We start from the raw sequence: 15,042 nt of genomic DNA, 5'->3' as shown, positions 1-15,042 counted from the left end.
TTACTTCTCTTTTTCTTCGGTCACTTGAACAGTTTTCAGAAATTATAATCTCTACATAGAGTGGAGATTTGGTTACTTTTGCATGTTGATATTTCCAGAGTAATTTAACATAAATTAAAACATTAAAAACAAAACGGCTATTTAAATAAACTATAGAAAACATGTATGTTGTGCAATGCAATGATACTTAAGTGTTTTTTAAACAGCAGCACAGTTTCTTCAAATGTGATCCTGCTCAGAGGTAAAAGTAACGCCAAAAACAAAAACAAAATAGTAGCATCTTTGGCTGAAGACCTCACCTCTTTTCCCATTAAATTGGTCTGTGAAACACCTAGAATTTCATAAAATATATACTAATAAAATCACTACTCAGCAAATCTACTTATAATTAATTCTATTGTTTAGAAAGATTTAATCATGCTGTCAGTTATACCCTTGATATGTGTGGGAAATCTGTCCACTTTCAATCACGGCCACTGCCACTCCCTTCCAGTCTAGAACTCCAAGATGCCCAGACTGCTCTCCATCTCCCTTCCCGCACTTATTTTATCAACAAAATATCCCAGGTAATCCCATTAAAATGTAAGTCAGATCATGTCGCTTGTCTGCACAAAACATTTCAATGACTTTTCATCTCACTTTGATAAAGACCCAATATTTTGAAAACGACCTCATCTTCTGTACTTGGATTCATGACTGCTGGTCATGTTCTGACTTCATGTTTTACCTCAAACCCCCCCTACTCACTCCCCTAGATCGACACCTTTCCAAAGTGTTCTTTTTATTTCACCTTGCAACACATGTCATATGCGCCTCTCCTCATACAGGTCCTTTCGACTTGTTCCCTCTGCCTAGAATGCTTTTCCCTGTTGATATCAACTTCAGGAGACCCCTTGCTACCTTTAGGTAATTTTTGAAACCACCCCTAGCATGTCATATATACTAATATACTACATGTGCTTTATTTCTTTAGTGTGTATATATTCTGTCTGCCTGCTATGATCCCATGATGGAGACTCTGCTCTTTCTTTGCTATTATTTTCACAATGCCTAGAACAGAATCTCATACCTAGTAGGTACTCAATAAATGCTTTGAGTGAATAAATGAATGAATTATACATTGATTCAAACATGAGTAGCATTACTTACTCTTTGTAGTTATCTCCAAACATTTATGTATGGAAATATATATTTTAAAATTATAATTAATTTTCTTTTTCATTTATATTATTATTAGAATATTTTTATTAAAATTTTTCAATTTATTTTTTGCTGTTATTGTTCTCTGCTAGGCATGAATTTTATTTTAGGATGTGATAAAATATTTGATATAAAAAAGTGGTTTGAGGACTGAAAGGATTGCATTCCACTTCCCTCATATGGCAATGCATTCTAAGTACTCCAGCACTGACATTTACGCTTTCATCCACAATGATTTGTAAGCAATCTGTTTTCTTTTTTGTTTTATTATTAAGAAGATTTAAAGGTTAATGCAAACATGCTTTAGAAATAAGATTAATGGTGAAACAGTATTTCTCTTGAGTGTATTAAATGACAGTGGAGCTTTCCACAGCATGTGAAGCATACAACATGACAGATGTAAACTGTATTAAAACACATCGTGTAATGCTATACTTGGAGTATAGAAATTATCTGATGCACAAAATGGTTTTACATCACAAAGCACTAACTTTACACAAACTCAAATTGATTAGATTATATGTGATAAAACCATTTACCACAATGATGTTTGTCTTTTAACAAGCTTTCTCAGGACACGTTAGATATTATTTTCCAGAAATCTACACTGATCCTAAGAGTTAAAAGAGAGTTTGTATAATTCGGGATGTCTGCTCTCTGCTAAAAAAGCTTTGAAACCTATTGAAGCAACAGTCGCTCGTCTCTTATCTCTCTCTTTTTTTTTTCATTTTAAAGATATTTGCCAGCAACTCTATGCTATAACTGTCATCATTTTCAATACAATTATAACTTTATCTATTATTTTATAAGCTTAAGTGCCAGTATTTTCGGGAAGGAGTAGGCAGATACTGTATCTGTAAAAGTTGTTAGTAAATAATTGGAACTCCACATATGCGTGGAATCTTTTTTTCATTATTGTTCTCGTTTCTATTATTTAATGATACATTTAATACTGATTTAAGATCATTAAAATATGTTTGAAATATATTTTACATAGGCATCATTTGATAAAACCATTACAATGACAATATTTAATAAAAATAAGCAAAACAAAAGTTTTCCATTTTGATTAATTTGATTTATAATTTTTTCTTTAACAGATTGGGTCTAATTTAAGGTCAAAAAGATGTTCTCTTATGTTTTCTTATAGTTTGATAGTCTTAGTTCTTACATTATATCTATGGTCCATTTTGAATTATGCTTGGTATATGGTGCAAGATATGAATTGAAGTTCTTTGTTTTGCTTATGAATATCCAATTGCTCCAGAATCAGTTGTTGAAAAGCCCATTCTTTCTTCACTGAATTGCCTTTTGCACTTTCATCAAAAATCAGTTGTCCATATATGTGTGGGTCTTTTATTGGACTTTCTTGTCTATTTTATTCATCTATTTCTCTATATTTATACCAAGAGCACAGTCTTGATGACTATAATTTATGTCTTAAAATTGAATAATGCTAGTCCTCCAACTTTGGTCTTTTAAAAAAACTGGTTATTTTAGGTCTTTTTCATTTTCCGTTTAATTTTTATAATTACCTTGCAATTTATATATAAAAGCCTGTGGGAGTTTCGATTGGGATTGCATAAATCTTTGGATCAATTTGGGGAAAATGGACATCGCAGCAACATTGACTCTTCTGACCTATGACTTCTATGTATCTCTACATTACTGAGTTCTTCTGTAGCGTTTCATAAATTTCAGTATACAGGTCTTGCTGAACTCTTTTTAGATCCATAGAAGCTGAGAAAACTCTGGGCAAACCACTGCTCCCAAGATTGGAGAGACAGACCGGTGGATAGAGGGAAGCCTGATTTACCAGCACAGACTCATGAGCAAAAACCACCCTAGAACCTGTAATGGGGTAGGAAACCTGAACTGCAATTGATAAAGTTGCTGGAGGCTCAGTGCACACAACTGTGAAGGTTACTAATTCCAAGGGATCTAGATAGAGTAGGGCTCAATATGTGAGATTTACCTGCAGGAGCTCAAATTGGTTTCCACAGTAAATATCTGAGAAAAACCCCTGTGCTTCTGACAAGGGGAAGGGGAAAAGAAACACTCGGATCATTGTTCACAACGAGGCTTGCCATCAGGAGAAACTAGCTCACCAGAGCCCCCTCTTGCCATCCTGCCCCAAGTAAGGAAGGATTAAAACTGAGAAACACTTGTGAGGACCACAGTCCAGAGGCCAGGCTCACTGAAAGACGGTTGTGTTAATCACAGGCTATGAACGCTTCTCCTGTTCCCACACACCTTAGCCTCCTGCTACTAAAGGACCATTGCAGCAGTTCCGTTTCCCAGCACATCGAGTCTGGCGACCAAAAAAAAAAAAAAATTGCAAGGCTTTTTTGTACTAAAAGGAGAAAAGCACACATTGAAGAGACAGAGCAAGCATCAGAACCAGACCTGGCAGAGACGCTGGCATTATCGGACTGGAAATTAAAGCAGCTGTGATTAATGTTGTCAGGGTTCTAATGAATAAGGTAGACAGCATGGTAGAACAGATGGACAATGTAAGCAGAGAAATGAAAACCCTAAGAAAAAATTAAACGGAAAAAAAACAGATAAAAGAACAAATAACAGAAATGAAGATCACCTGTGACACGTTTGTTAGTATAACAGGCATGGCTGAATAAAGAGTGTGAGGACATAACACTAGAATCTTCAACAACTTATACATTCACTCTTATACATTAGTCCAAACCCATAGAATGTATACCAAGGTAAACTATGTACTTTGGGTGATAATGCTGTGTCATTGTAGGGTCTTCCTTGTTAAAAAGAAGAAAAGAAAAAGTACCACATTGATAATGAGAGACTATGCATCTTTTGGGGGAGTAGGTGTATGGGAATTCTCTGTACCTTTTCATTTTTCTTGGAAACCTAAAACTGTTCTTAAAAAATAAACAATCAATAAATAAAAAAAATGAAATAAAAATAAAAATAGGAAATTATATGAAACAAACTATTTGCCCAAAGGTGAATCTTTCCTAGGTATGGTCTATGTAGCTAAAGCCTATTAATTAGCCTTTTCACAATTTTGCTTCTCCATTATAAATACCAGAAATAATCATTCTTCTAGTAGTCTGACTCAAAATACAGACCATCTTTGATACTTCCATTTGACCTGATGTACCTCTTAAATCATCCATCAATATATCCCCTTGCTTTTGTTTTATTCTTTCACGGCTCTCAGCTCTTTTTTTCTTCCTATTCTTTGTGCTACCACAGAATTTTAAATCATCATCATTTCATGCAAAAGAATGTATAATATCTACTAACAGGTTTTCTTAACCTTAATCTTTCTTATTTAAAATATATCCTACGGGGTGTTAGGTAAATTAATTTTCCAAAATCTACTTCATCAAGACCAAAATCAATTAAAATTTTTAAATACGTCTACTACTGAGAAGATAACATCTGAACTTTTAGTTCATTGTGATATTTGAAACCAGATGATTTAAAAAAATTATTTTACATTATACACAATTATTTACTTATTAAGTCCAAAGCCTGGCCTCTGGACTGTGGGTCTCACAAGAGTTTCTCAGCTGTTCAAACCTGACATGTAACTTCTTATGTGTATAAACTACTCCTCCATTAATATATAATTCCAAATCATGTCTAGGTGATTATATTTTATTGAATTTTCCTCACTAGTTAATAGCATGCTGTTGTGTATACATGTGTATAAATAAACATTTCTTGAATTAAGTAATTAGTATGTTTCAAAAAACAATCTGTCTGAATAGGTTGACTATTAATGGTGAAAAATAAAAGCTAAATTTTAGAGTATGAAAATATTATGTAAGGGAGATGTACTTGTTTGAAATTGTAAACAGAGCTATAATTAGAAGGAATCAAGTGGGTTGAGAATACAGTTAAATATCTCCTGGAATAAAAATGCAAAAAAACTGATGAAATTCTATAATGTTAATTCCCAGAATTTCATTTTCAAGAAATTCTTTCAAAACCACATTTCCTTACTTTAGACTCAAAAATAATTTAATATGAAAATTACGTGAAGTTCAAGAATGATTAAAGAGATGCCTTAGCATGCTTCATTCTGTAATTCTTTAGTCCAGTGTTTCTCAAATTTTAATATATATTCACATCTCCTGGGGCTCTTGTTTAAATACCTATGTTCTCATTCAGCAAATTTGGGGTAGGGTATCAGATTCTGCATTTCTAACAAGCTCTCCTGTGACGCCAGTGAACCTGGACCACATACTTTGAATAGCAAATTTGTAGACCTCTCCAAACCCAAAATCATCTTTGGAATGTGTTTAGGACTTTTTTTCTGTTTAGTGACTCACAGCTCAGGTATATATATAGCCTATTACACTGATGGGGAAATAAAATATAAAATGACTACTGTGGAAAGATCAGAATAGTATTCCTAAATAATCAGTCTTTTTCCAGAATTTTGTTTTTGAACCAGAAGAATCTTTCTGATTCAGGTCAGGCCACACTACAACAATTATTCTCCTGATTATACTACAAACTGTTTTTTCCTTTATATGTATATTTTAAAGGATTTGTCTCACTAAATCTTATTTTATTTTTACAAACACAGAGCCTTCATTATTCTTCTGAAATACTTATTGTTTTCCCCCATAACGTTCTACTACTACTACTACTACTACTACTACTACTACTACTACTATTATTATTATTGGAAGCCAAGGATAAACCACAGAATATAATAGGCATTTTGACACATCTCAACTATTAATTAAATTTCCACACATCACAGGTGATCAATTAAGCTGCAATCTATTTTTGGCTAATAAAAGGAATTAGTCATTCTTCAGTCAGTTGATTATGTTGATTACGATCTCAATGTACCAGCATTTTTTTCTTTAATTTTATCATTTATAATCATAACAGAAAATGCTAATGATTATTGAGATCAAATCTAAGCCTCTATGGATGAACAATTTTAATCGTTTAGAGTTTCATAGCACCAATACAGTCTAATGAAATTTCAACAGTGAGAAATAAAGGTACATTTTTCAGGTGTGTTTATACAATTAAAATGAGTCCGTGCATACTAAATACTTTCTTTTATGTGCTGATACCATTTTATGAATCCAGTATAAGGCAATATGTAAGATAATTAAATCAAAGCATTACACTAAGGACTCAAATAATCTGAGCCCATATGCTTAATCATATTTTCCAAGAGTTCATTACACATTACCTACTGTGCTCTATTGTCGTAGAAAATATATAATTCTACATTTAATATTTATCACTCTATTTTAAGTAAGCATTTGCATAAGAATCTGTTTAGAATGTAAGTTTAAAGCAGAGTCTTATGTCTTGCATCCAACATTACTAATATTGGAATTTGCACAAAGTATTCAATAAATATTTTTGAATTTGATTGAATACTGTTATTTTTTCTAAAATATTTCAGTGAGAAAGAAGTTTGGTTCCTTTCTCTAAGAAAGCACATCACGTCAAGGACCATTTACACCATTTTATGCTTATATCTTATTTATATATAACATCACAGAACTCACACAAGACACTAGTCAAATAGGCAATTAATACATAATAGCTAAATGAAATACACAACAAAAAGTTTTGCCAGTTTCAGATAAGTTATCAGATACAGCTAGAATCATTACCAGTGTAGAGAGAATTCCAAGAAGCTCTGATCCTTGCTATTCTTCTCAGATTAAAATTCTCCTTCAAGAAAACCATTTGAAATTAATTTTAGGCTACAGGAATGTAACCTGAACATCAACCAGTAATATATTTCTCTGGTTATAGTGTGTGCTAACAGCTTAACATGATAATTTGCAAAATCAAATATAACCCATAGAAGTTTGGGATGGTGAGTGAATAAAGCATATGGCAAGGATAAAAAGAAACATTAGTGAGTGAGATACATAACTTGATGTGGTCATTTTCTCTAAGATTCCTGCTAATAGGCTAAAAAATGGCACCCAAGTGCTCTTGCTCCTCTCTTGGCAGCCTTTTTAAATTTCAGTGGTGAGTGTAACAGTCCCAGATCCAAGATCAAGTTAGCAATGCTAATACAGCTGTGACATTACACCTGCTGTTCCTGGAAGTCTCATTCTACTGTAGCTCGGATTCATTTCATTATGTGAAAACTGGTAGCAAGGATAGTCTCAGCAAGAACGCTCTCCTAACTTAAAGATGTTAGGATAAAAGCCATCTGGTACCCAATTTTCTTTGATCCAGGACTTGAGCTGCTTCTGAAAATCAGTGCGTGGAGAGATAGAGAGAGAGAGCTTGGGAGTTTCATTAGTAATTCCTACCTGGGATGGGGCAGGGGATTCATTCCTCATTTATTGCATTATTAGTAGAACATCAAGACAAAACATCCATAGCTGAAAGAATCCATTAAAGATAATTTCCATCCAGTTACTTCTATGAAGACCTTCTGTGCATATACTAATAGTGCATAAATAATCACTACACACTTTATAGTGGTCTGCTATGTGAATGTATAGAATATGCACTAAATAAGGATTAATTATATTGAAAAATGTGTTGCTATTATACCTAAAGGTCAGAACTATATGTGACATTCATTTGTAAAAAAACAGTCAAAGGTGCAAACATATGGATATATTATTGGCCATTAAAAATCTACTTAAAAGTATGAATATAATTATTACATGAGGATCAGCACAGTAATCATAAGACAGATCTTTGTGACACACATTAATGAGATGGTCAGGCTTAAATAAAAGAAGCAGAAAATCTTATCAGCAACAACTTTTTTATTTTAATTATGCTTCAATATTTGCACAATACTAAAGAGCCCATTTGTAGATAGCCTATCTTATCTCCATGTGGAGGCCCATTACCTGAAAAAGGATTAACTCCTAAAGTATGTATCTGTGGCTGAAATATAAAATTGGAATAGCATTGTGTTAGTCAAATTTCATCTTCTTGAGGGCAGAAAGCAAATAAATTGTAACTTATTTTCTATTTTTCATAATACTTGGCTCAATGCTGAATAGCACTTTTGTCATAGTTTTCAACTGAACTAAAAAGGCAAGACAAGATTTCTTTCTTCACTTTCTCATATTTATTTTCGTATTAAATTCTTAAAGGTATTGATGCCTAAGTATAGACTCTAAACTTTAAGACATACTATTAGTTTTGTAAATACTTGAAGAATTAGAGTGAGCATTCCAATGAACTAGTTGTGCATCATTGTATGTGTGTGATATTTTTCACATATCTCAGTGGAATGTTTAGAATTTTCATTCTATAGATGGGATCATTGAGGCTCAGAATTTGTGCTCTCAGCAATATTTATGGAGCATGGAGCACTGTTTCTGTATCATAAGAATCTAAGATGACTAAGCTGAAATCTAAATTTAGGTCCAGCCTGTTACAATGTGGAATCCAAATCATCTAATCCTACAGCCACAATTTCCTTTTAGCCATGACTGTGTTGTGACTTTCATGGGCCCTAAGCAGTTTGCCTTCATGTGCTTATATTTTGCAACTGCATTCACATAAAGACACATACAAAGCTCATTTTTTCTTCTGATTTTTAAAGAAACATTTTCATGGGCCTCTTCCTAAAAATACTGAGGGCCCTAGCTCTGTGCTTACTCTGCCTAATGGAGAAATTGGTCCTGATCTTAGCAGCAAACATATGATCGAGGACTTCTGAACTGAGCTTCAGAAATAAACTTTTTATACTATAACTTAATCTGACAGATAAGAAAACAGTTTCAAGAGTAAGGTTATGTAATGTGCTCAGTCTCAAACAGTGTCATAACTAGAAATATAACTCAGGTCACCAGATTCCCCTTGCACTGTTGTGAAATGTTCTGCATAATTTAATAATAAGTCAATGTTATTACGATTAAAACTTACACTTTAATGCTCTTAGCTAGAAGACACTCAGGCTAGCTTCCAGGTTACTGAGCACAGATAAGATGGGCCCAGGGGAAGCAGGAGATTTCTGACATGAAGTATATGAATTAGAGATGACAGAAGTATTTGGACACCTATAGTAAGGTTCTGGGTAAAAAAATATACATTTATTAAAAACATTCATGAAAACGTGTTTGGACATGTAAATGCCCCAAATTACTTTTGACTTGAAACATATCATTGACATGTTAAATTTTAAGTATAAATTCTCTATTCAAGTCCTCTTGAGAACAAAGATTCAGTAGTTAATTTTTCTTGAGAATTGTGTCTTAAATGGAATTGGTTAAGGTTGTAATTTAATTCATAAAAAAAGATTTAAAAAATATTCTTAAAGAATCTGACCACATTTAGTAGTCTGTGCTTCCTTCCCTCACTAACTTCACCCCTTGATTCTATCTCCATCCCTCACTATCAATCCCCTGCTTACACCTCCTGGAGTTTCAACTGAAATACACTTTCCATCTTTCCCTGGAAAAATTTTATGACTGCTCAACTTCATGAAATTTTGGTCTTCATGTATATGTGTCTGACTTGTGTGTGTGTGTGTGTAGTTCAAACATCATGGGAAGAATCATTACCTTTATTTTTAACTTTTAGAGAGTATTAGAATTTATAAATCTGCTTCACTAAATCACTTGGTGCCCAAATCCAGTGTAGTACACACACACACACACACACACACACCACACACACACCCTAAAATTCTACACTTATTGGAGATATTCAGGCATTAAAAGAGATTATGCATTGCTTCCTGAAACAATTATACACTGAACAATCACTGTGGGAACTGGAAAAAAAAAACTGGAATAAGAATTTAGTGGATTAAGATCAGTGTAAGAAAGAAATTTTGGACCATTAAGACACAATCTATAAAATGTCATTCACTCAGTTAACTTCAAAATACTATTTTTCAAGCAGAATACTGCTCAACATTTGCTAGCTCCCTTGAAAGGTTGGTACACCTTCTGTATATATCTCCTCCGTGTATACATGATACCTTCCAAATTTCTGCATGGGAATACTTATCACATGATATTAAATCCTGACTTCTTGAATGTTCCTTCAAACATGCATTCTGCTTCTTGGGGAAAGGAATCCTTTCATTGCTGTGTGTCTGTGTGTGTGTGTGTGTGTGTGTGTGTGTGTGTGTGTAAAGAAGTATTACATAGCATGAATTTCCATTTGCGAGCATTTTAACTTATTTTCCTGCCTCCTACCATCTCTTAGGAAGGTGTAGTGGGGGTATATAGAAAACAAGAGCTTATTAAGACTGAGTTTTCTCACTTTCTTTTTCCATTGGTCAGCTTTGGAATGAGAATAAAGAGTCACAAAGATGGAATATGTCTCAAGTCTTAATTTTCTAGAATGGAAGCTTCCTATATTCATTCAAAATTTCTCCTGATTTTTTTGTAAATATGTCTATTCAGTGTTTTGAGCATACTCCATTGATCACTTTCATAACATATGTTGGATTACAGGAGTTTCATTTTATAATGAAACACTAAAACACTTGAATTATTTTTAAATCGGAGTCGAACAACTACCAGGGAAGAAATAGAACATCTGTGGTATATCCACAGGAACAGAGAACACGGTATGATGAGGAAGTACAGAACTTTGCAAAATTAGAGGTATCAGTTTATACCTTCCTCAGCTTTAGTCATAAAAGCCACTCAGTTCAGACTGTACTCTTTATCTTTAGATTCCATGCAAAGCAAGCAGTAAATACCTACACTCACACACACACACACACACACACACACACACACACAGTGGGCTCATACCTCTAATAGTGAATTTACCCTAAAGCTCTAAAGAACAAGAATACACGGTAGTGGAAAAAAGGATGATAAAACTATATGAGAAGACACACCAAAAAAACATATCATTTAACATCATAAAGTTTATAGTGGTCTTTCTCAGTTTTCCCCCTAAATATTGGCTATGTCTGCTGTACATTTCAAGTTTGTAATTGCAAAGTGTGATCACAAAATCACAATAGAAAAGAAACTGCAATTCAAAGAAATTAACTACCTTTGAGGACTAATCAAAAACAGTTTTACTAAACTTTCCATGGCATTACACTTGCCAAAATCTATGCAGATAAGGTCTATGAACATACAAAAAATGAGATTTTAATTTTGGTTTTTAGTTTGATTAGGTAGATTTATCATCAGAGAAAATGGATAATAAAAATGATAAAATATAATAAGGTTGCAATAAACTACATTATATGTTTAGAGTTAATTATGAGGCTAAGTAAGTTTCTTCCAAATACTAAGAAGCTTCATATTCTAGCTTTCAGGTGATCAGAATGGGTACAAAGTACAAAGAAAGTACCAACAGACTATATACTTTTTAAAAAAATATTAATTTTGAATAGAAAGATAAATATAGGTTGAAAGTCAAAAAATTAAAATAAAATATTTAACATGCCGACCCTCATTATAAAACATCTAGACTGTCTAAATTAATGTCAGGTAAAACAGACTTCAGAACAAGTAATGTTACCAGAGATAAAATCATTAAATAATGAATAAAGGTCAATTCACATAGAAAATGCGACAACCATAAATATGTATAAGAGCTTCAAAATACATTAAGCAAAAATTGATAGAGCTAAAAGGAAAAATTTAAAAAATCAACAATTACAAATTTGGTAGGAATCTTCCATACTCCTCCCACCAACATCAGAATATGCATGCTTTTCAAGTACACATGAGATTCAGTAAGAAGACCATATTCTGAGCTATATAGCACAAGTCACAGAATAAGAAGATTGAAGTCCTACATTTCTCTGACTATAACAGATTTAAATTAGTAGCTAATAAGAGTGAAAGATATGAAAATCCATAAATATTTGAAAATTAAACAACTTTTAGATCTCCCATGGGTCAAAGAAGTCACAAAAAATTAGAATATATTTTGAATTGAATAAAAATTGAAAATATGTATATTTCAAAATTTGTGGGATGTAGCTAAAGAAATGCTTAGAGAGATAGTTACAATATTAAATACCAATGTCAGCGAAGAGAAACGTGTCAAATCAATTATGAAAGCTTTTTTTTAAAAGATAGTTCAAAGAAATTAATCTCAAATCAAGGATTCAAGATATACATATATAATAAATGCATATTTATTATACATACTTATATAGTATATATTATATTATATATCCTTTATAAAACAGATAATGAAATGAAAACAAATCATAAACATGGAGAAAATAACTGCAAACACATATCTGACAAAGAATGTATTCACATTACATTAAGAAATATCAAATTCTATGATTAAAAACAACCCAATTAAAAACAGGCAAAAGACTTGAACAGACATTGTAACAACAAAATATGTATGCATATGTATATATATATGTATATGTGTATATATATATATACATACACACACAAATGGCAAATAAGCACATAAAAAGATGCTTAACATCATTCACCATTATGGTATTAAAATCTGAAAATTAAAATCACAACAATCATGACTACGCTACATTAAAACAGCTAAAATAAAATTTAGAAAAGACGTTACCAAGTGTTGGCAAAGATGCAGAGCAAATGAAACTTTTATACATTGCTGGTGGGAATGCAAAATATCACAGTTACTTTAGAAAACAAGTTGCAGTTACTTAAAATGTTGTGCATACACTTATCATATGATGTAATACTGCCATCCTAGGTTTCTGTCCAGGAGTAATAAAAACATTTGTTCATGTAAAACCATATGTAAATGGTTATACCCACATTAATTCATTATTCATTATCATCAAAAATTGGAAACCACCCAAATATCCTCAAATCAGTAAATGGACAAACAAGCTTTGGTGCTCCTTATCAGTAAAAATACATGAACTATTTACACATGCGAAATAGATGAATCTCAAATGCATTATGCTAAGTGGAACAAACCAGATTTGAAATCATATATAGTGTAATATATCCATTTATATGACATTCTTGAAAAAGCAAAGGAATAGGGATACAAATCTACAAGAGACTTTGTTGGGGAGATGAAATGTTCTCTATCTTAACTGTGATCATGGTTATAAGACTGTATACATTTGTCAAAATTCATAGAATTTTACACTAGAAAGAATTAATTACTGCAGACGAATTATACTTTCATACAAATGGCCAACAGGTACATGAAAAGATAACTAACTAACCGTCATGGAAATGCACATCAAAACCACTATGAGGTCTCCTCACCTCATACCTGTAAGGATTGCTATTATATAGAAGGATAAATGTCATTTTTAAAGAAGGATACTTACCTTCATCGCATTTTCCTTTATCAAATATTCAATATTTTAATAATTAAAAACATTTTAAAATGTGTACTTTTATAAATTATTGAGGAAACAAAAACTACCACAGACTATTTATAAATCTAAATATGCAGTACCCGGAAAAGGTTTATCATTTTGAAATTTTATTTAGATCAATAAATGGATTCTTTTTTCTACTCTGAGACATTGATGCTCTAAAGAAAAACATGTCCTAAGATATATGACCAGTATTGTTTCCTGCCATTCTGTCATTCTAACCAGTTATCAGTTGTCAAAACAACAAACTAAACCTAAAAACTAACAGTGTGCCAAATATCTTTGTCTTGAAAAATATCTACATAATCTCATCAGGACTTTACATCCTTAGCTTGGCCTGGACACACAATTTCAGAAAACAGGGATTCAGTGTAATAAAGCATAAAACATTAGGGCTCAGAAAGCTTGAGCCTGCTCAGGGGAGTGTATAATTTAATAAAGTGTTCATTGATGTCAGCATGCTGGCTCATCACACTTGTGTTGATGCAGAAGCCTGCAGCACAGAGACTCCTACTGCTAATTAGATAACTGAAGTAAAATTACATTTCCCCTTGGAGACAGACACAAAGGTGGGAATGTTATTCTCAAAGGGATCTAGACTTACAGTATCTGATGGAACAGAACAAAGATAGGGAAGGGCACACTTTAGGGAAAGCCAACTAGGAAAAAAACTCGACAGAGTTGCATTACCTGCAAGAACAAACGTTTTTGAAAGACACCAGCGAGCTTCTCTTGTCCCCAATTTATTCACACACAAATTTCAAATATAAATTATAAATTATATTTTTATGACTTATACACTAAGCTTTCTCACAATTCCTTGTAAATCTCAGAGAAATTCAAGGGCTATGAGTTAGAATTCCAAATACTGTATTTTACACTTTATTGTCTAGGAATGTCTGTTAGATATATCTTTTAAAATTATATCTGAAAAAGTTAAATTAATAATTTCTCAAAAGAAGTTGAATTATGTATCATTCTGAGATGCAAAGGATTTTATGAGAACATATAAATGAAAGTTTTGTTCATATTGAAGCAAAAACAAATATTCTGTGATTTTCATAAAAGTGTTTTATTACAACTTTAAATATTTTATCTCTTAGCCTGACCTAAATATTAAAGATTATCGGATGATAAAAAAATTATTAACTCAATATTGTTGTACAGGAATTTTATATTTTAAAGTAAAGCCCTCTGTATTTTTCGTTTTGTTTTCTTTTTGACATCATCAGCCTGGACATTTTAGCTGCCTGACAGTGTTTTGAATCCTTAGTTTGGTACTAAAATATCTTTAACAAAAAATACATTAGGAGAAGGACACTAATCAGTACATGTGAGACAACATTGTGCATATTTTAGTAATAACATAAACATTCATAAAATTAAGCAGACTGCAAATGGATTTATCACATTTTAAAACAGTAGTAATGAGAAAAGGTATGGAGCAGTAACGGATTCTGTTAGAAACTGAGCCATTTCTCGTAATTTTCCTTACTCTACCTGTCAACACAGTATGTGTTGCTCTTGAATGGCTTGATTTTATAGTCATGTGCTTTATAACAACA

The 15,042-nt window shown here is 32.4% G+C and overlaps 1 protein-coding gene across 1 annotated transcript in view; it reads right to left on the bottom strand.

Moving 5' to 3' along the window:
- Positions 1-15,042, bottom strand: part of LOC120586237 (cadherin-10) — a 135,056-nt gene that overhangs the window by 78,650 nt on the left and 41,364 nt on the right. The window lies entirely within an intron of this gene.

This window comes from Pteropus medius, unplaced genomic scaffold (genome assembly GCF_902729225.1).
Source record: "Pteropus medius unplaced genomic scaffold, Ma_sr-lr_union100, whole genome shotgun sequence".
NCBI lineage: Eukaryota > Metazoa > Chordata > Mammalia > Chiroptera > Pteropodidae > Pteropus > Pteropus medius.
This window is presented reverse-complemented; position numbering and strand designations above follow the sequence as displayed.